The 23,488-nt window shown below is 39.9% G+C and overlaps 1 pseudogene; it reads left to right on the top strand.

Annotated features, from left to right (window-relative positions):
- The first annotated feature begins 530 nt into the window (after positions 1-530).
- LOC132651122 (zinc finger protein 436-like) lies at positions 531-23,205 on the top strand (annotated as a pseudogene).
- Positions 23,206-23,488: the final 283 nt, after the last annotated feature.

Raw genomic sequence — 23,488 nt, 5'->3', positions numbered from 1 at the left:
TGATCCACCAGGAGGAAGAAGCAGAGCTGTGGGGGAGCTCAGGAATGCCCTGAGATCTTGAGTTGGGGAGCCTAGTGTCCCCTTCCACAGAGGAGAGCAGCAGATGGCCGAGCGGCCAGGGTAGGAGGGCTGGGTGGTCCCGAGGCTGGGTGTGCAGGCAGACTTGTAGGCAATGGGAGGACAGGCACTAGTGCTGATGAAATGCGAATCTCTGTAGATCTGGAGAAGGCGCAGTCCTGGACTGGATGCCAGAGTCAGGAACTAAAGGGCTGTGTCCCTTCCACACACTCTAACCCTAAGGGAGACACCCTACCCCTAAGGGAGGGGCTCCTGTCACTCAAAATGCTCTGGCCAATCAGGTCCCCGCCTGGGCCCACCAGTGAAGAGGGGGCGTGTCCTTCCGGATCCCTTTCTGCTGGTTCAGCTTCCGCTGCTGAGCAGGCTCTTGTGGTTCCGGGTGAAGTGCTCTGAGCGCCATCGCTGCTGCTTCTTGCTGCGAGGTGAACTGAGGCAAGCTCCAAAGTCGCACTATGGTGAGTGCAGGGAGGAGAAGGCAGCTGAGCGGCGGGAGCTGGTATGCGGGGTCTCTTCCGAGACTGGCTGATCAGCAGCGGCCCCTGGGGAGGGACCTTGTGGTCCTGGGCGCTTGCTGGACCCAGTGGTGGCAACTGAGTCACTCATGTGCTGGAGCCTTATCCGCGTAGAGCGTTTGCAGCAGGGGTTTGTGTGCAGAATCATACTCATGGCGGGAGTCTTTGGTGTTCCAGTTTCTCTCGTGTCTTCTACAAGTACTGCTCTTAGCATTTAACCTTTAGGTGTGAGTTCCATTCGGAGGTAGTTTTGGGGGGGTTGTAAGTGGCATCTTGTATGTTGGGTAGCACTCCAATATTAAGCTGTGATGAGGAAGAGTAGAATTGATGATGTAAAGGATTTCCAATGCTTGGGAAATAGTAGGTGACAGTAAATACAATTTAGCCAGGGGAGGACTGCCTCACAATCACCCCACAGGTAAATAGGATGCTAACCAGGCCTGTTAGAGATTAGTACTCTAGCAAACACATGTTGACCGGGCTTGTCCAGAAATTTGTCTCCAACCATAGCAAAGGAGAAAGACAACTCTGATTTACAACCAGCTACCAGGCCGATCCTCATATCCAAAAAACAGGCCTCTACCAAGCTGCTCAAGGCAGTTTTACAGGGTCACAACCAACATTATAGCCTGTGGTGACATAAAGGTGTTAAAGTAACATTTATTTCCCTGATGTAATTGTCCTCCAGGAGCTTAGTGCCTTCATCTGCTAACCTAGGCCTAGTCTTGCAAGCATCTAGCCTCCATACAATCAAATCTAGGCCTAGAATGTTTTCATCCTCTGAGACTTAGTGCTGAATAAGTTCAACCTTTCTAGTTGTTTCTGAACTCTTACTGGCCTTTTCAGCTCAACTGTTCTGGCTCAGACTCCCCTCCAAGTTGACTGAATCAACCCGCCTTTTCTGATTGAATTGCTCTGCTAATTTTGGCAATATGTTATAATATTCCTGATGGTTTTCATTCTCAGGCTCTGTCTGTCTTCACCTGTGTCTAGTTTCTCTCTTCAACGTGTGTCTGTAAAAGTCTCCCAGTGAAAACTTTTTCTGAATTCTGCAAACTCAACTTGAGCTCACTGCCTCTCAACTCACTGACTTACCAGAACAGCCTGAGCAGAAATGTCTAGAACTCAGTCATCTGAATGCCTCTGTTTCCTGAGGGCTAGGGTTAAAGTTTTGTACCACCACACCCAGACCTAAGCTTTTCTTTACCTGAAGCTTGCTCTACTGGCTGGCCTTGATGACAAAGACTGCTTATCTCTTTCTCCTGGGAGTAAAGGTGTGTCTGTTTTCCAACCAGATCATATAGACCTAGAAAGTCTTTGGATGTGTTCTCTTGCCAGAACAGCCATGTTTTGAATTAAAATTCATTTACCTAAAGATCCAGTTTTGTTTTTGAGAAAAGAATAGTTTTGCCACAGGGGCGAGCCTATACTGGTTGACAACTCTTTGAAAAGGGAAAAACAAACAAACAAACAAAAAACTTGTTTGTGTTCATGGCTGACTTGATCAATAAAGGTATTCCATGAGGCCTTCATATAAGGGGAATGGCATAGTTCTTTCTTAAACCCATTAACATTCTTGGCATAGCCAGTAACAGACTGGGGCTTAGGCCTTTGGAACTTTCTCTACCGTCTCCATGTATTGAGAATAAAATTGAGTTTATTCTCAAAAGCCACAAAAATGTTTGGGAGAGACTGTTATGTTCTGGGCCCCAGGCCTTTGGGGAGGCATTGCTTCAGATCATGAGATCCCACCTCTTCCCACCACATTGGGCTGTGGTTGTCAATTCCAAGGCCACTGTAGGCTTGGTTAGTAATGTTCTTGAGAGAACCTGTGTTCCTCTTAATGCAGCTCTGTTTCATTAGACTCCTCGTGAATTTGTTTCTACTTATGATATTTTCTTCTGACATCACAGAAGTTAACCATTTCCTTCCATTTCCCCTGAAAGTAGTATACCAGATGCTATTCTTGAGAAGCTAACTTGGCCAAGGACCTCTCAGAGGCTGAACCACCAACTAAATAGTATTCATGGGCTGGACATAGAACCCCTCCACATATGTAGCAGATGTGCAGCTTGGTCATCATGTAGCTCACCTAACAGTGGGAGTCCTGGCTGTTTCTGACTCTGTGCCTGAGTTGGGATCACTTTCCTTCCACCTGGACTGACTTGCCTAGCTTCAGTGGGAAAGGGTACAATTGGCCCCATTTAGACTTGATGCATCAGGGTAGGTTGGTACTTAAGTGGGGAAGTGGTTATGCTTCTATGAGGATAGAGGTAGGGAGGAGTGGGGTGTGGGGATGAGACAGGGAGGAAAGGAGGGTGGCATTTTCCAGCTGGCTGTTAAGTGATTAAATAAATGAACTGAAGGACAAAAATGCTTACTCGGCTTAACACATACCTTGCATAAGACCTCCCCGCCCCAGCTTTTATTTTTTCCAATGTTACCTTTTCCTGTCTTTTCCTCTTCTGGCATACTTACTTCAGGACCCTGTCACTGAATAGTGACCTGCTGTTTGAGGGCACTTGTCTACTTCTGGCAATATTTTTGCTGTGTAAATCTCTCTAAGTGGTTAGACTTAGAAGTCTCCAGTCCACATTCAAATTGTTGAAAACAACCTGGGACTGAACCTAAAAGTGACTTAAGGGTTACAAGATATGTGTAATGCAAAATTCTGTCCTCAACTGGCTCCTTTTAAGCATTGGCCAGAGCTGAATGTATGCTGTCATTAAATGTATTCTGTCTTAATTACTCTTTTAATTGTGTTTGCAGTGATTTCTCCTTGGGAGGGGATATTAGTTCTAGAACAGTTGCATCTTCACCCTTGTAGATAAATGTTTTCAAGGCAAGCTATTCGGACTGAGGTCACCTTCATCCCTGTCTGTTTCTCCCTAGGGCAATGACCTTGCTTTCCTCTTGATTAAAATTTCTAAATTCTTTAGTTAAATGGCTGTACCGCAAAAGAGCTTTATAATTTGAGTTAGTAATAAATTGTCCATTGTAGTTACAGTGAAAGGATTTACATGTAGAGCATGGTTTGTGCCTTCTGTTCAGAACAGGAAGAACGATCTATTATATACAATTGCTGTGTGAATCACGGAAGGCAATAGCTAGATCAAAGACTAAGGCAGTCAGCTGCAGGCACATCTCACAACTGTCTGTAATGCCAATTCCAAGCAATCTGACACCTTCATACTACTGCACAAAAAATAAAATTAAATATTTTTTAAAAAGAATTTTATGCCTAATTAAAAATGATTTCTCATTATTTTCTGTTTAGAGAAATGTCTCCAAAAACTCAGCCTTTCTTTATGCTATGTAGTTAAGACTTGCTTTGAACCACCTAATCCTGCCTTTGTGGCCCAGCGTCTTGCAACTCATGTCAGGCTGGACTTTAACCTGATCAGTGAAATAGAAAAGGAACCAGTGAATGAGGTCCCTCAAACATCCCTGGCTTTCATAGGGTAGGTAATTACAGATAAAGAGGGACCTGTGTATGAATTGAGTTCAATGACCTACTTTGAAGCTGGTGTCATCATAGCACAGAAAGGGATGGAGAAAAAGGATGGTGAAAGCTTTCCTGCTTGGACAGAAGTGTCAGTTATTCAATTTAAATGGTTAGGAAGTCCAAACTGGCACTACTTGGAGTTCACAGACCAAGGCAATCAAGATTCTGGAAGAGGAACTAAACTTATTTCTAGAAACCAAATTTCTATAGTTACACTGGTTCAACAAACACAGAAGACCTGGGCAAACTGGTGTGGTCGAGCCTAACAGGAATGTTATTACTCTAACAATAATGGTGCATCCCAAGAGAAAAGGAGTGCATAATACTTGGTGTGCTCTTCTATGCATGTCTAGTCCCAGAAAAATCTTGGGGCATGAAGCCAGTTTCAACTTTTTAAAACAAGTTTTGAGATTATAGTGAAATCATTTCAACCTCTTCATTCTTCCCTACTGTTAAGTCTCAAATCCTGGGACAAATGGCTGAGGTACCTATTTAACAAATAAAAGCAGGCTCAGCTGCTGGTTCTCCCAGCATCCCTGTTTCTACCTGCCATAGGGTAATTGTTGGCATACCCAGCCTTCTAGACCAAGGTCTGAGTTCCCCTTCCCCTGGGTGGTCTTCCTTATGTAATCCAACCATTTTGGTTACCTGGGCTTTTTCATCTATCATTTACCATCCAGGCCTCTTGGTCTAGCTTTCCCCTCTCCCCTCCTACTTTTCCTCATAATGCTCACAGTCATGTCCCCTCTGGACTCCCCCAGATGTCCCTGCATCTGGCTATTCTGTCCCTTTTCTCTATAATAAACTTTCTACCCCACCATACCTAGAATCATCCATGACCTTTCCTTTTTATTTCTTTTTTTTTTTTCATTTATTTCCCATTTACCACTCCTTTCAAATTCTTCGACAGTTTTTGTTTTAATTGTTACCATTTGACTTTGACTTGTCTGGCTTCAGGATTTCTCAGTTATAAGATAGAGATAGCGACACTGAACAATGATTGTGTGTTGGGATGTGCACACAAAGGACCCTGTGAGGTAGAAGAGGAACTGTCTCCTTGTGTCTTGGAGACGGGAAAGTCATACTAAAATACAGATTTCTTAGAGTACGACTCTGTGTGTGCCTAAGGTGTGGGCCCAGCTGGGAAGGTCTCAGCTCCCTGAGCTATTTGATCTTATCCCCCAGTAGAGTAGCTGTTAGTGTCCTTAAGCCCAGCTGAGTGGTCAAAGGAAATGAGGGACTCTAGGCAGACCTATCAATCAGCAGCACCAGTGGGAGGTAGCTCATAATTTCTTTTCTGGATTCTTTTCTGATGCAGCTGAAGAGAACTGTGAGGGGGACTTCAAACCATGCAATGGTGAGTGTGTGGCCCACTGTACCCAAACCAGGAGGAACAGGTCTGCTAAACTCTCAGAGTCTAATATTATAATGCTGAGACTGTGGGTCAACTGTCATTCTGTTGATCTATGTGGTGACTTTGGGATTGGTCCTTGGTCTCTGACTCTTCCTTGAGTGTGGATTCCATGGGGGCAGTGGGTGGGGTTGGGAGAATTCCTCTGCATCCCTGGCAGCTTAAAGCTGTGATACTTAAAATATCACTGTCCATTGTGCGCGCACACACACACACATTGCTTTTGATGTGTGGTAAAAAGAGAAATTGGAAAACTGATGGTCTGCTCTCTAGAAGTTCTGAACCTTGCATTCTACATTCAGTTTTGTGTGGCAAATTTTATAAGCAGTTTTGAAGCTGGTAGAAAGGGGGCAAGGTGCATTCTTCAGCAATTTTTGTTTGGAATCCTTTTATCTTTTCAATACTTTCAACCATAGTGGTGTGATTCAGGAAAATTTAATTTCAGGACACAAAAGGAATTTCTGAGATGCAGAGGTTTTTAAGGTGTGCTAGTGTTGGGGAGGTGGATAAGGCAGATTCCATATCTTATGGCACAATCCATGTGGGAGTAAGCAAACATGAAAACACTAACCAGATTGGTTCGTGTATTGCTTTCAGTGGGGCTGGATTTGCCTGAAACCACAAGGAGGCATGAGGGGCTTTAGAATCGTAGCCCTCTTTTTTGATCACTTATTTTCCACAGTGAGCTCCAGACCATTGAGCATGTGGTCTCTCCTTTTGGAAGAGCGATTTGTAGTAGCTGGTTTGTCAGAAATATACTTTAGGGGTCAGTTTGAGTTGCTTTTGTAAGAGTTTTGCAGTCTGTGCTTATTTAATTTCTATACACATATAACCATAAGTAACCTTGGTCAAGTCACATTTTTCCTGGCAGAATTTTCTTGGGTCTTTTGAGGAAAACTTGAATATATTTTTAGGCTTATGATGTTGGCTTTTTCTCTTTGTCTCCTAATTTGGTCACAACTGTTGTACACATTCTTGATAGTTGTAGCTCTGAGATACGTTCTGAGGTCACAGCTGCATATGTGTGTACTCTTACTTCATTATCCTATTTGGAATTCTTTGTCATTTTTTCATGGGACATAGCTTTGGAATCAGCTTTCCTCTTAGAAATTCATAGAAATTTTCTTTGGATTCTGGTGAATTCATACTGAAATAGAAAATAGCCAACATCTTTTTTTTTAAATACATCATCCCATTGGTGTTGTTTACTCTAGTATAAAAGGGTAAATGATATCCTACATAATCATTTGTTTAGCAAACTACAGTTAGTATATAAAATTGAAAGTGATGAAATAATTTACGCAGCCATAGAAAGAAGACTTCAGTATAGAGTTTACTGACACAAAATGCATTGCTATGGTCACAGAAGCTATCCCCCCATGTATAATTTGAGAAGACAAAAAGTGAAAGTAAAACATGGTTCTCAATTGAACAATAAATTTGAATGTGGTATGGGATCATGTATTAGCATACAAAATAATCTCATGATAGCAGAATTTAGGAATTCCCACAGATTCAAACTAAAATTAAGTAACATCAGGTTGTGTTCTTATAGTTCATGTAAAACTGCAAGTATTTAGTGTTTGTAATCTGATGCATTTGTTAGTGTTACCTACAACCACACCTCCTCATTACCAAAAAACTCACAATAAATCATGTTCTTCTCACATTCTCTTTGTATCCATGTGTTTATGTGTGCCTACATTGCACGTAGCTCTCATAAAATGACAAAATTGCTATTGATCCCAGCAGTCTTCTCAGTAAAGTTTTATGTACTTTTGATTGGTTTTAAAACAGTATTTGAATTCTCATGATTTTTGCGTTCATGTTCATGGTAAATAACTTTTAAAATAACCTAATTCCTTATTTGTTGAGGTTATGGTTTGTGTCTCAGAAGGATGGTAAGGTAAATCAATGAAGACAATAGCAATGGTAAAGGGATTACACACTTATAAAAGACTTTCACAGTCAGTGCTGTATTGGTCATGAAACTGTATAATTACAGCATAATCAATGTCAAATCAAGAAACTTCTCTCTCTCTCTGATTTCAATCTTGCTGCATTCCCATTTATCCTTTGGGTAGGAGAGCTTCAGTCATCTTGTCTACCTTATAGTTCACAAGAGAAAATGAAGGGCAGAAACAGCACAACCTAGCTGAAGCAATCACTTTCAAAGAATTTTTGTAACTTATTTTTATTTGGTATGTGGAGAAGGAAAATCAAATATCAGGCTTTTTAGAGCAAAACTTGTGACAGAAATAAAAAGCAAGTGTACTTTTACAATATACTATAAAAATGCAGAAAGTTGGTTTATTTTGATGGCATAAGAGTTTTCTGCCAATGAGTCATGCTGCATGAAGTGAAAATGAGTTAAGAAACAGAATGACTTGTTTTGTTTGAATTGAAATAATGACAAATTACAGTTGAATAAAAATGTAATAGTCTTAGACAAGTAACACTTTTCTTAGTTTTGTTTTGATCAGCTAACCCACCTTAAATGATGACACTTTTATTTTTATTGGGAAAACATGCTTAAACACTTAGCATTTTAAAATATCAGTTTGTGTATGCTTAATGTATTATATAGTTAATGTATAAATAGTGTATAACATTACATACTTATTTCTATTATTGTGAATATTATTCAAATTTACTTTTTTGTTTTCTTAAAGGCTTTATTTAGTTAATTAATGTTCTATCAGCATTTGTACCTGCATGCCAGAAGAGGGCAACATATCTCATTATAGATGATTGTGATCCACCATGTGGTTTCTGGGAATTGAACTCAGGACCTCTGAAGGAACAGAGGGTGTTCTTATCTGCTGAGCCACCTCTCTAGCTCCAAACTTCAGTTTTTATTATAGAGAAGAAAGAGTACTCTTTTGGAATTAAGTGAGCAGGGACCCCTGTAATTCCATATAACAGCAGATAATTACCTTATTTTACCTGCATGATATATATTTCACATTGGTGGGAGCAAAATATCTGATTTCATAGATCTAGATAAGACTAAAAAATAAGCTTGTTAAACTCCTGAGTGATGTTTCCCTCTTTACACACAGAATAATAACTGTACATCATGATTTTGTTTTCCTTGTCTTCACTATTTCACTTCTCTTTGATTTCTTCCCTTCTTTGCATTTTTAGGTAGGAAAATTAAATTAATGCTTTTTAATTGAAAATGATTCTTCCCTCATACAATATATTCTGACCACTGTTTTCCCTCCCTCCACTTCTCCCACATCCAGCATACCTCCCTTCTTTCCCCATATCTATGTCCTTCCTCTGTATCCATTTCAGAAAAGGCCTCTAAGATAGGACTGCCAAACAAGATACAAAAAAGACAAGGCCAACAGACCTCACAGTGCAGATGGACAAGGAACTCTAAATAGGGGAAAAAGAGTCTCAAGAGCAGGTGAGAGAGTCAAAGCTATACCTGTTCTTAATGTTAGGAGTCTCACAAAAATATAGAACTAACAGCCATGACATCTCAGCAGTGGACCTGTAGCGGACACATGCAAACACAATCCTTAATGTTTATGTCTTGGAGACATTCCTGGCCATCAAGGGAGTGGGTTCCATCTAATGGATTGTGCTGCAAGTTAAACCAAACATTAGCTCACCACTCAAGCAAGTTTGGTGTAATCGTGCCCTCTTTACATCTTGTAAGCAGTACAGATTTTAGGTGGAGTGGTTTTTATTCTGGGTTTATGTCCGGGTTTCTCTTTTGATATCCTATACAGTACTATCTTACCCCAAAGAGACTAGAACATAGGGGTGAAATCTTTTAACCTGCACCTCGTCCACCTCTCCACTTTCAGTTCACTGTGTATAAGCTTTCCTCCAGAGTGTGGCCCTGCTGTTGTTTTTCAGAGAGCAACGCTCTCCCCTAACATCAGCCTGGGCTTTTAGGCATCCTCATACAACCTCCTGGGACAACAACCCAGTTGTGTGAGAAAATACAATGTTGGCTGTATTTGTTTGCCCTCCAACCAGCAATGGAGGAGTGTTCCCCTTCCCCAACACCTTTGTCAGTGTGAGTGAGCTGTCACTTTTCCTGTTCAACTTGACCATCTGACATGTATAAAATTAAAGCTCAAAGTAGTTTCCATTTGCATTACCTTAAAGGCTAAGGATGCTGAACCTGAACAGTGTTTCTCAGCCATCTGAGATTCTCCTGATGAGAATTCTACATTGAGATCTGTTCTCTGTTTTTTATTTTATTTATTTTATTTTTTTAATATTAGTTACAGTTTATTAACTTTTTATCCCAGCTGTAGCCCGCTCCCTCACTCCCTTCCAATCCCACCCTCTCTCCCTCATTTCCTCCATGCCCCTTTCCAAGGCCACTGATAAGAGAGGTCCACCTCACCTTAGCTTATCAGGTATCTTCAGGACTGACTGCAATGTCCACCTTTTTGGTCTAGGAAGGCTGCTCCTCCCTGGAGGTGGGGGGTAGATCAAAGATCCAGCCATTGAATTCATGTCATAAACAGTCCCTGTTCCCATTACTAGAGAACACACTTGGCTACTAAGCTACCATGGGCTCCATCCGAGCAGGGGTTCTAGGTTATATCCATACATGGTCCTTGATTGGAGATACAGTCCCATAAAAGACTCCTGTGCCCAGATATATTTGATCCTTGTGAAGCTCCTGTCCTCTCCAGGTGATACTAACTCTCTCTTCTTTCATATGATTCCTTGCCCTCAGAGGATCAGACCCACAGTGCAAGTGATGCTCAGCACAGAACTCACTGCCTGCGGAGATGTTTTTCTAAAAAAATAAAATAAAATTTCTTAAGCATAAGAGTAAAAGCTCTGATCTAAGAAGGTCTGTGAGGATGGCAACAATGTCTGATTTAATGCACACACAGACACATATAATAATAATCAGAGGTCCCTCATCCACCCAGTCAAAAATCTTATAAAAATTTAGTTAGATAAGAAACCCTCCCTTAAAGGAATCCTTAAAAGTCTAAGGTCTTGCCAGCCATGCATGCGCAAGCCTTTAATCCCGGCACCTGAAAGGCAGGCACAGGCTGTTCTCTGTGTGTTCAGTGTTGGCCTGGTTGACAAAGAGTCCAGCACAGACAGGCCTACATGATGAAACCCAGTCTTAAAAAAAAAATTAAACAGAAAATCTGAGATGGATTTAGTGGCACAGGGCTTGAATCCCAGCCCTCTGGCAGGAAGAAGCAGGCCAGTCTCAGCGAGTTCAAGGTCAGCCTGGTCTACAGATCTAGTCCAAGACAACCATGGCTAAAAGAAGAAGCCCTGTCTCAAAATACCAAATCGTGTGTGTGTGTGTGTATGTGTGTGTATACATACATTTATATGTATTAGCTGTATACATACACAGAGAAATTTATTCTGTCAGGTCATTTCATGCAGAGAGCCTTCACTAGTGCAGGTTTCTGTTTTCTTCATCTTCCTATTGAGGAAGAAGTTTTACCTGATGATGGTATTCCAAAGTGTCATGTTTCCCCTGCTTTTTTTCTCCTGGGTTGTCTCTTATCTTCTAGGAGAAAAGTGGCTGCAGTTTACCTGACCCAAGTGTGAAGTCACAGAACAAAAAACTATTTGCATTTTCTTAAATCTCTCTTTAATTCTTAAAATTCTTGGCACCCTTCCACCTGTTGGACAGAGTGTTCACTCTGCTGCAGGTTGAATAATGGTTGTGCAGCTATCCAAGCTGATTCAAGGAGGAAGAGGGTAATTGTATCCTGAGTGCTGAAAGACACAGGGTAGGCTAGGGGAGGACAGGCACAAATGATGAAATGCAAACATGTGCAGATCTGAAGAAGGTTTGGTCCTAAAAGAGAAGGCTGGACCAGGAATTACTAAGCCTTGTCCCTTCAATACACTGTAATCCTAAGGGAGGTGCTCATGTCACTCAAGACTCATTGGCCAATCAGATGCTTTCATTCCTGCAGTCAGAGGGAGAGGCGGGTTCTTCCTGGCGCCTTGCTGCATGTTCGCTCTTTAGCTGAATGGGGTTGAATGGTTGGTCTGTTCTGGTATAAGCGGTGCTGCTGTGTACTGTGAGGGGATTTCAGCCAAGTTCCGAAGTTGCAACATGGTGAGTGTGTATCCACTGCCCCCGGCCTGGTGGAGCAGGAGGCTGAACAGCAGGAGAAGCTGTTAGGCTCCTTCCTGAGCTGGGTGGGAACCGGCAGACAGAAACAGTCACCAGAGAGGCCCCGTTTCCTAGCCCTGAGCATAGCAGGGCATCTGAATATCTCGAGTATATTGACTTCTGGTTGGGAACAGAGAGAACTCACTTCCGGAACAGGAGGTTAAAATGAATGCTTTATTTTCTGAGCTCAGGGAAGCGGCCAGTTCAGATCTGAACGGTGTCCCAGGGTATGCTTTATTGTATATTTAAAGGGTTAAATCCACAAGGTGAGGGCCACTTGGAGAGAGTCGGGGTCATCCAATCAAATGTGGGTTAAGCAAGGGAGTTTATGTTGGAGGCTATGCTGATCCAGTACACCTGGGCTCAACACTTTTAAATGTTTTCTGAGACATTCGGCCTGGAACCTAAGGCCTCTAATTTATATCACTTGACATTTGTTCCAGAGCTCAAGGTGATAAGGCAACAGAGAAGTGTGTCATCTGACTGTTAGTAAGTGAGGGCTTTGTAAGATATATATATATATAATTTAAAATATATATACAATTTATATGTATATAATGTATATAAATATACAATTTAAGGAACCTGGTTAAAGTAACAGCAAGTTTAACCAGTTAACTGATAATTAGGATAATGTTTCAATGTGTTCTGTGGAAAACGGCGCGGCAACCTTGGGACTGTAAAGTTAGGTTTATCTTGCTAGTAAAATGGAAGAGCTGCTTGGGGAAGGTTGGGCTCCGGAGGCCACCTCTTACACCCTATGTGTATGCATGTTTTGTGGAAGTTGTAAATAACATATATATTGAGTAGCATTTCAGCTGTAATGTAAATGCATAGAACCGTTGATGTACAGGATTTTCAGTGCTTACGTGACAGGACATCACACCAAGTAGAATTTAGCTAAGGGCTGTTTTAAAACAATCCATCTATAAGTTGCATCCCAACCCAGCCTGTTATAGATTGGGATGCTAGGAACCTCGTTTACTCAAGAGGATAGTCAACAAATTTGTCTCCAGCCATAACCAAGGAGAAAGCCTCTGATTCATACTAACCATTGGCCCATCTCCATGTCAAGGAAGAGACATCTAACAAGCTGCTTAGTGGGCAGAATCACAACATTAAAGCCTGATGTGCCATGAAGTTGCAGTTTTCTTCTTAAGAAAATCATAGTTCAGCCACACGGGCAAGACATCTGATGAAAACAGTTGAACAGAGAAAACACTGTTGTGTTGAGGGCTGCCCTGACCAAACAAAGCCTTCCTTGAGGTCCTCATGATGGAGAATAATCTAACTTCTCACACTCCTCAAATATGCTTGGCAGAGCCACTATATCCTGTGGCCTAGGCCTTGGGAGATTTCCCCAAGATTCTGAGTTATTTAAAATAAAGCACTTTTCCTTTTCTAAAACCAGAAATAGGGTGAGCAGCAGGGTAAGGACATTTGAGGAGTGCTTGCTTCTGATTCAGAGAACCCAACTCTTTCAAACACAAGGAGTTCCAAAGTCACTGTGGTGTTGGTAAATAATGTTTTTGAGATCTTGTGTTTCCCTCATGCAGTATTGTTTTTTTAGAATCCTCATGATTTTATCCCATTGTATGAGAATTTCTGATCAATTCATAGATGTTTCCTGTTTCCTTCCATTTCTTTCCAGGAAGTAGTGTACAAGATGCTATTTTTCTCAAGAAGCTTAGTTAGGATAAGATGTAGCTTGTACAAGACCTTCCCACCCTAGCTTTTTGTTGTTGTATTTTTTTTAATTTTATTTTTATTAATTTTTATTTTATTAGTTTATTCACTTTCCATCCCAGCTGCATCCCCTTCCTATTTCCTCTCCTAATCCCACATTCCCTTTCTCCTTCTCTCCCATGCCCCTCCCCAATTCCAATAATGGGGTAGGTCCTTCCCACTTCCATCTAACCCCAGTCCATCAGGTTTCATCAGGACCAGCTTCTCTGTATTCTTCTCTGGACTGACAAGGCTGTTCCCCCCTCAGGTGGAGGTGATCAAAGAGCTAATCATTGAGTTCATGTCAGAGACAGTCCCTGTTCCCTCTACCAGGGAACCCCCTTGGACACTGAACTGCCTTGGGCCACTTCTATGCAGGAGTTCTAAGTTATCTCCATGCATGATCCTTGCTTGGAGTATCAGTCTCAGAAATGACCCCTGTGCCCAGAGTTCTCGGTTCTGTTGATCTTGTGGGGCTTTTTTTCCTTCCAGGTCCCCCTCTATCTCCCCCTTCCTCCCCCAAATTCCCTGCACTCTGCAAAAAGGTTGGCTCTGAATCTCAGCATATTTTTTTGATATCCTGCTGAGTAAAGTCTTTCAGAAGCCCTCTGTGATAGGCTCCTGTCCTGTTTCCTGTTTTCTCCCTCTTCTGATGTCTGTCTTGTTTGCCTTTCTCAATGAAGATTGAGCATCATACCAGGGTCCTCCCTCTTGATCAGCTTCCTTAGGTGTACAGATTTTAGTATGATTATCCTATATTATATGTCTAATATCCACTTTTAAGTAGTATATACCATGTGCCTCTTTCTGCTTCTGGGATACCTCGCTCAGGATGATCATTTCTAGATCCCACCTTTTGCTTGCTGATTTCATGCTTTCTTTGCTTTCAAATGCTGAGTAGTATTCCATTGTGTAAATGTACCATAATTTCTGTATCCATTTCTCCGTAGAGGGACATCTGGGTTGTTTCCAGCTTCTGACTATTACAAATAAAGCTTCTATGAATATGGTTGAGCAAATGTCCTTGTTGTATACTTGAGTAACTTTTGGATATATGCCTAGGAGTGGTATAGCTGGATCTTGAGGAAGCACTATTCCTAGTTGTCTTAGAAAGGGCCAGATTGATTTCCAAGATGGTTGTACAAGTTTAATTTCCCACCAGCAATGGAGGAGGGTTCTTCTTTCTCCACATCCTCTCCAGCATGTGTTGTCATTTGAGTTTTTGATCTTAGCCATTCTGATGGGTGTAAGGTGATATCTCAGGGTCATTTTGATTTGCATTTCCCTGAGACTAAAGATGTTGGGCATTTCTTTATGTGTTTCTCTGCCATTTAATGTTCCTCTATTGAGAATTCTCTCTTTAGCTCTGTACCCCATTTTTTAATTGGGTTACTTGATTTGTTGCTTCTTAATTTCTTTATGTATTAGGATATTAGCCCTCTGTCAGATAGAGAGTTGGTGAAGATCCTTTCTCAATCTGTAAGCTGTCGTTTTGTTCTTATGGCATTGCCCTTTGATTTATAGAAGCTTTCCAGTTTCATGAGGTCCCATTTATTGATTGTTGATCTTAGAGTCTGTGCTGTTGTTCAGGAAGTTGTCTCTTGTGCTAATGAGTTCCAGGCTCTTCTCTACTTTCCTTTTTAAGATGTTTAGTGTGTCTGGTTTTATGTTGAGGTTACAGAATGGTGTCAAGGAAGAAATGTTGATGAAACTTCAGCAGTATTTTTCCTTTCCACTAACAGCAAGCACAATGATGTGCCTTAAGGAATTCAATTCCAGGATTAAAAGAAGTTTCTGAGCTGCATAGGTTTCTCAGGTGTACATGGTGTTATGCATTTATATAGGACAGATTTCACATCTTCTGCTGGAATACATGTGGCAAGAAGGAGACATAAAATTACTATTTAACATTGTTTTGTTTATGGGAATCAGTAGGACTGGGTTTTCCTGCAGTCACTAGGGGGAATAACCTACAGCCTAATAGCCCACCTTTCTGGTGAGCTCCATTTACAGAGAGAGGTCTAGAGCATGGGGACTTTGAAAAAAGATCAGTTGTATCTAGAAGATAATATGAATAGTGTAGGTGTCACTTTGAGTTATTTTGTGGGTGTTGTGATGTTTCTGTTTATTTAATTTCTATATTTATACAATCATAGGTAACATTGGTCTACTTTTTTCTTGGTTGAGTTTCCTTAGGTATCTTGATGAAATCTTGACTATATTTTTGGGTTTATGTTCTTGGCACTTTTGATTCATTCTTTCACAAAAATTTTGCATAATTTTAATTGTTGTGGTTGTAAAGTAAGTATAGAATTCATATTTGTCTCTGTGTGTAATACATCTTCATAATCCTGTTGAGAATTCTGTGTTAGTTTTTCACGTGGTAAATTCAGTTGGTGGAATGCCATCATAAAATGGCTGGTTGCCACCAACTAAAGAGCATGCAGGTGCTGAACCTAGGCATCGTATGCATATCAACTGCTAGGCATCTTTGTCTTCATGTCGGTCACTAGCAATTGAAATAGGGCTGTCTGTGACATGGACACAGTTGTCTGTTTATGAATCACTTTGCACTAGCTGGGCTGCCTTCACTGTCCTCAGTGGAAGAAGATGCACTTAGTTCATATGTAACTTGATGTGTTGAAGGAGAGTTGGTGTGGGGAGGCTTCCCTTGCCTGAGAATAAGGGGAGGAGGAGTAGGGTAAGAGAGTGGGTGGATGATACTAGGAAAATAGGAGGTATGAAGCTGCAAGCAGGATATAAAGTGAAAAAATAAATAAAGTAATGAGAAAATGGCTGGTTTCTATGTAAGTTAGAGATTCTTGTTGAGTTATGATTTTTATAGGATGCTCTTCAATTGAGGGTGGCAGTATCCCTAAGCAAGTGGCCCTGGGCTGGGTAATAAAGCTAGCATTACATGAGAGGATGAAAAACAAGAGAGCAAGGCAGGAAACAATATTTACCATGGTTTTCGCCTAAGATTTTTTAAAACGTGAGTTTTCTAAGCTTCCAAAATGAGGAGTCTGATCTGACAGGACCAAATAAGTTAACCCATTCATGACATGAGATGTTTGTGGTTAGGAGATTCATTCAAGGCATTACAGTAGCAGTTAGAAGAAAAAAGTTATGCCCCAAGTGACTTGGCTCCTGGAAAGAACTGATAATGTTCTCTTCTTTGAGGAATGTGGAAAATATTAGGACTTGAGATAGCAAAAGTCCAAAGCTTAATTGGCTCTTCCTGTAGGACCTGGAATTTCAGAATGTTGAGTGTAGTACATAGAGAGGAAATGGAGCTCATAGGATTTCAGTAGAAAATAGGCTCAATGAAAAATTATGCTAGAGGACATTTGTGTTTTAATTTGGCCTCAGATCTTTCTTATTATGGTCATAATCTAAAAAAAAATTAAGTAAGGTAGAGTTAAAAATTGGGGACTTATTACTTAGGTTGTGATGTTTGTTTTAAAATCTGGCTTGGATTTTAGTAATTAGTCAAGGCTATATTTGAATTCTTGATTCTCATGTGTCAGCTTTCTCAGTACAAGTGCAAAGATGGAAGATGCATCCCCAATGTGTTCTGTTTAGTCAACATGTTACCAATGTTAATATTAAAATGCTTAATAGAATGTATATATGTATATGTATGTATGTATGTATGTATGTATTGTTTGAAATTACATGCTTCTTTACGTTCTCATTTGTTACTCTATGGCACATCATGCAGAAGTTATACCTTGTACAACAATTTTCTAGAGGTTCTAGATAATACCACCACAATGACATTTCAAAAAAGAATGTCTGGGATGAAGCCTACTTCGTCATGTTAGATGGTATTTTTGGTATGTTCTTGGATTTGGTTTGCGATTATTTTATTGAGTATTTTTGCATCATTGTTCATAAAAGAGATTGGTCTGAAGTTCTCTTTCTTTTTGGGGGTCTTTGAGGATTTATCAAGGTGACTGTGGTCTTCCAAAAGGAGTTTGGCCATGTTGTGTCCATTTCTATTTTGTGGAATAATTTGAAGAATATCGGTTTTCACTCTTCATTGAAGGTCTTGTATACTTCTGCTCTGAAATCATCTCGCCCTTGGATTTTTTTGGTTGGAAGGATTTTGATGGCTGCTTCTACATTTTTAGGCAGTATAAGACTATTTAATATCTTTACCTGATTTTGATTCAACTTTGGTAAGTGGAATCTAACAAGAGAATTGTATATTTCATTTAGATTTTTAAATTTTGTAGCATATAGGCTTTTGACATAAGAGCTAATAGTTCTTTGGATTTTTTCAGTGTCTGTTATCTTGCTCTCCCTTTCAGACTGTGAATTTGGATCGTGTCTTTCTGCCATTTACTTAGTTTGACTAAGAGTTTGTCTATGTATTTGATTTTCTCAAAGAACTAGCTCTTGGTTTTGTTGATTCTTTGAATTATTATCTCTGTTTCTAATTTATTGATTTCAGCCCTGAGTTTGGTTAGTCCTAGTAGTCTACTCCTGTTGGGTGTGTCTGCTTCTTTTTTCTAGGGCTTTCAAGTGTGACATTCAGTTGCTTGTATGGGATGCCTCCAATAGCATATGAAGGCCTTTAGTGCTATTAAACTTCCTCTTAGGACTGCTTTCATTGCATCCCATGAGTTTGGGTATGATGTACCTTCATTTTCATTGAATTGTAGGAGGTTCTTTATTTCTTCCCTGACCTAGATTTCATTGAGTAGAGAGTTGTTCAGTTCCTACATATGTGTAGGCTTTTTGTTATTTCTGTTATTGTTGAGGTCCATCTTTAGTCCATCATGGTCTGATAGGATACTAGATATTATTTCAGTCTTGTTGTATTTGTTGAGGACTGGTTTGTGACCTACTATATGTTCAGTTTTGGAGAAGGGTCCGGGAGGTGCTGAAAGAAGATAGATTCTTTTCTGTTTGGGTTAAAAAATTCTCTAGATATCTGTTAGGTTCATTTGATTCATGACATCCATTTGTGTCATTTTCTCTCAGGTTAAGTCCTTTTCCATTGCTCTGTCCCTTGATGATAGTGACATATTGACCTCTCCCACTATTGATGTATGGTAATTGGTATGTTCTTTAAACTTTGTTAATGTTTCTTTTACAAATGTGGGCATCCTTGTATTTGGGGCATTGTTGCTCAGAATACAGATGCCATCTTGGTGGAATTTTCCTTTGATGAGTATGAAGTATCCTTCCTCATTTCTTATTTATTTATTTATTTATTTATTATTTAGGAGCAATAACTAATATCAGGCAATATTTTCAAAGTTTGAAAGTATGTGTAACAGCATAGTTTTTTTAATCTTTCAACATTTTATTGTTTTCTTTTTTAATTTGTATTAATAATAGTGTATTCACTTTGTATCCCCCCTGTATCTTCCTCCTTCCTCCCCTCCCAATCCCACCCTCCATCTTTCCCACCCCTGTCCCTCTCCCAGTCCACTGTTAAGGGAGGTCCTCCTCCCCTTCATTCTGATCCTAGTCTATCAGGTCTCATTAGGAATGGCTGCATTGTCTTCTTCTGTGGCCTAGCAAAGCTGATCTCCAATCAAGGGTAGGTGATCAAAGAGTAGCCCAATGAGTTTCTTTCAGAGACAGACCTTGTCCCCATTACTATGAAGCCCACTTGGATACTGAACTGCCATACTGAAACTTTGTGCAGGCGTTTCAGGCCATCTCCATGAGCGGTCCTTGGCTGGAGTATCAGTTTCAAAAAAGACCCCTGTGCCCAGAATTTTTGGAACTGTTGCTGTCCTTGTGGAACTCCTGTCCTCTCCAGGTTTACTATCTCCCAATTTTTTCATAAGATTCCATGCACTCTGCCCAAAGTTTGGCTATGAGTCTCAGCATCTGCCTCAATACCCTGCAGGGTAGAGCCTTTCAAAGGCCCTCTGTCGTAGGCTCCTGTCCTGTTCCCTGTTTTCTCCCTCTTCTGATGACCATCCTTTTTGACTTTCTGCATGGGGTTTGAGCTTCCTAGCCAGCATATTCCTTCCTGATTAACTTCCTTAGGTGTACAGATTTTAGTATTTTATCCTATATTTTATATCCTATATGCACTTATGAGTGAGTATATACCCTGTGAATCTTTCTGCTTCTGGGATACCTCACTCAGGATGATCTTTTCCACTTCCCACCATTTACCTGCAAATTTCATGTTTTCCTTGTTTTTCATTGCTGAGTAATATTCCATCGTATAGATATACCACAATTTCTGTATCCATTCCTCAACTGAAGGGCATCTGTGCTGTTTCCAGCTTCTGGCTATTACAAATAAGGCTATTACAAACATAGTTGAGCAGATGTCCTTGCTGTATACTTGAGCGCCTTTTGGATATATGCTTAGGAGTTTTATAGCTGGATCTTGAGGAGGCACTATTTCTAATTGTCTGAGGAAGTGCCAGGTTGATTTGTAAAGTGGTTGTATAAGTTTACATTCCCACCAGCAATGAAGGAGGGTTCCCCTTTCACCAAATCCTATCCAGCATGAGTTGTCACTTGAGTTATTTGTCTTAGTCATTTTGATGGGTGTAAGGTGAAATCTCAGGGTGGTTTTGATTTGCATTTCTCTGATGACTAAGAACGTTGAACATTTCTTTAAGTGTTTCTCTGCCATTCTATATTCCTCTATTGAGAATTCTCTGTTTAGCTCTGTACCCCATTTTTTTAATTTGGTTTACTTGATTTGTTAGTGTTTAACTTCTTGAAAACTTTATAAATACTGGATATTACCCTTCTGTCAGATATAGGGTTAGTGAAGATCCTTTCCCAATCTGCAGGCAGTCATTTTGTTTTGACAATAGTTTCCTTTGAGTTATAAAAGTTTTTCAGTTTCATGAGGTCCCATTTATTGATTATTGCTCTTAGAGCCTGTACTGTTGAAGTTCTGTTCAGGAAGTTGTCTCCTGTTCCAATGAGTTCAAGGCTCTTCCTCACTTTTTCTTCTAACAGGGTTAGTATGTCTGGTTTTATACTGAGGTCTTTGATCCACCTGAACTTTAGTTTTATGCAGAGTGATGAGTATGGATCTATTTGCATTTTCCTACATGTAGACATCCATTTAGACCAGCACCTTTTGTTGAAGATGATATCTTTTTTCCATTGTATGGCTTTGGCATCTTTGTCAAAAATCAGGAGTCCATAGTGTGTGGCTGTATTTCTGGGACTTCTATCCGATTCCGTTGATCCTCTAGTTGGTGTATATGCAAGTACCATGCAGTTCTTATTACTGTTGCTCTATAGGACAGTTTGAGATCAGGGATGGTGATACCCCCAGAAGATCTTTTATTATGGAAGATTGTTTTAGCAATTCTGGGTTTCTTGTTATTCCATATGAAGTTGGGAATTTTTCTTTCAAGGTCTGTAAAGAATTGTGTTGGTAATTTGATGGGAATTACATTATATCTGTAGATTGCTTTTGGTAAGAGGACCATTTTTACTATGTTAATCCTGCCAAGCCATGAGCATGAGAGATCTTTCAATCTTCTGATATCTTCTTCTATTTCTTTAGAGACTTGAAATTTTTTCATACAATTCTTTGACTTGCTTGGTTAGGGTCACACCAAGGTACTTTATATCCTTTTTTACTATTGTGAAGGGTGTTGTTTCCCTAATTTCTTTCTCGGCCCTTTTGTCTTTTGTATACAGGAGGGCTACTTATTTTTTGAGTTGATTTTGTATCCAGCCACATTGCTGAAAGTGTTTGTCAGCTTTAGGGTCGCCATGGTAGAATTTTTGGGGTCACTCAGGTATACTATCATATCATCTGCAAATAGGGATACTTTGACTTCTTCCTTTCCCATTTGTATCCGCTTGATCTTCTTTAATTGTCTTATTACTCTAACAAGGACTTCGAGAACTATGTTGAAGAGATATGGAGAGAGGGAGCAGCCTTCCCTTGTCCCTGAATTCAGTGGGATTGCTTTATGTTTCTCTCCATTTAGCTTAATGTTGGCTATATGTTTGCTGTATATCGCCTTTACTATGTTTAGGTATGTTCCCTGTATCCTTGATCTTTCCAATTCTTTAAACATGAATGGATGGTATATCATATGTCACAATGTTTATAAGACACATGAGCATAGAAATATTGAAAGAAGCAGTGAATCTGTGTTTCTCCAAGAATAATTAATTTTGTAAGAGTCCCCACTTTGAGTAGATTTTCTGAATGTGATAAAAGGTAACATTTAATTGGTTTTGCAACTTCACTGAGAATTCATCAGCAAAATCATACTGCTGAAAATACCTATGAATACTAGAAATTTGGAACTTCTTCTGCTTGTCCTGGCTCACTTTGTAAATGAAGTGTCATTCATACCGTACAAAAATTTGTGAATGGGATTGCTTTGGTAAAACTCTGAATTCTTACAATACTCTTCATATACACGAGAAAACGTCTTATAGAAAAATGATGCTATAAAAGTGAACCACATAATAAATGCTCTTACCATCACAGAGATCTTCAAAAATACCCATAATGAAGGGGAATGCCATGAATGTAAATAAAATGATAAAAGTTTAAGTTTTGATTCTTCTTTATCATTAGACCAAATTATAAAATTGATTCATATAGATAAATATATTTATTAGTGTAATCAAATGACTGTGGTCAGTATTTCACCTGTGCCAATTATCTTTGCAGGCATGAAAGCAGTCGCACTGGAGAGAAACCTTTTAAACGCACTCTATGTGGTAAATCCTTCCACCATACCACTGTTCTTATAAGCCATAAAAGAACACAAACTGGAGAGAAGCCTTACAAATATAATCAATGTGGTAAAGCCTTTGCAAAAAACAGTAAGCTCATACGTCATAAAAGAACACATACTGGAGAGAAACCTTATGAATGTAACCAGTGTGGTAAAGCCTTTGCACAAAGCAGTCATCTCATAAGCCATAAAAGAACACACACTGGAGAGAAACCATATGAATGTAATGAGTGTGGCAAAGCCTTTGCAAAAAGCAGTAATCTCATAACTCATAAAAGAACACACACTGGAGAGAAACCTTATGAGTGTTACCAGTGTGGTAAAGCTTTTGCAAAAAAACAGTCATCTCATAAGCCATGAAAGAACACACACTGGAGAGAAACCTTATGAATGTAACCAGTGTGGTAAAGCCTTTGCCGAAAACAGTCATCTCATAAGCCATAAAAGAACACACACTGGAGAGAAACCATATGAATGTAATGAGTGTGGCAAAGCCTTTGCACAAAGCAGTAATCTCATAACTCATAAAAGAACACACACTGGAGAGAAACCTTATGAGTGTTACCAGTGTGGTAAAGCCTTTGCACAAAACAGTACTCTCTTAAGCCATAAAAGAACACACACTGGAGAGAAACCTTATCAATGTAACCAGTGTGGTAAAGCCTTTGCCGAAAACAGTCATCTCATAAGCCATAAAAGAACACACACTGGAGAGAAACCTTATGGATGTAACCAGTGTGGTAAAAGTTTTGCACAAAACAGTCCTCTCATAAGACATAAAAGAAAACATACTGGAAAGAAACCTTATGAATATACCCAATGTGATAAAGACTTTGCACAGCAGTCTCCGGAAACATGAAAAAACGCACAGTTTAGAGAAGCTTGGTGAGGATAATTAGTGTGATAAAACCTTTGCATATAACAGTCATCTCCTAAGACAACAGCACATTCTGGAGGGAAACCATATGACTTAACAGTGTGGCAAAGCCTTTGCACATAACATCTCCTAATACATAAAAGAAAACATACTGGAAAGAAGCTGTCTGACTATAACCAATGTGAAAAAACTTTTGCACTTCAGAATCATCCTCACACTCATGAAAGAAATCCTAATGGACAGTGCTTTTAACATTGTGAAACTATTCCATATTTGTATAATCTTCATCATCATGAAAGGATTCATACTGGAGAGAACTTATAAATGTGTTAAAATGGTGAAGCCTTGCACAAATCTAGAGTCATCATCATCATAAAAGTATCCTTACTGGAGAGGAATTCCTTGACTATAAGCAATATGGAAAGGCCTTTGTGATCTTTGGTCTACTGAAAAATTAGCTCAATAGAAATTACTTCCCTTTTGTGAAGGGGAAGGGGAAAGGGAATAGGGGCAATAGGAATGGAGGGTAGTAATGG

The sequence above is a fragment of the Meriones unguiculatus genome (genome assembly GCF_030254825.1).
Source record: "Meriones unguiculatus strain TT.TT164.6M chromosome 13 unlocalized genomic scaffold, Bangor_MerUng_6.1 Chr13_unordered_Scaffold_40, whole genome shotgun sequence".
Lineage (NCBI taxonomy): Eukaryota > Metazoa > Chordata > Mammalia > Rodentia > Muridae > Meriones > Meriones unguiculatus.
The sequence above is the reverse complement of the archived record's forward strand: the minus strand, read 5'-3'. Positions and strand labels throughout refer to the sequence as shown.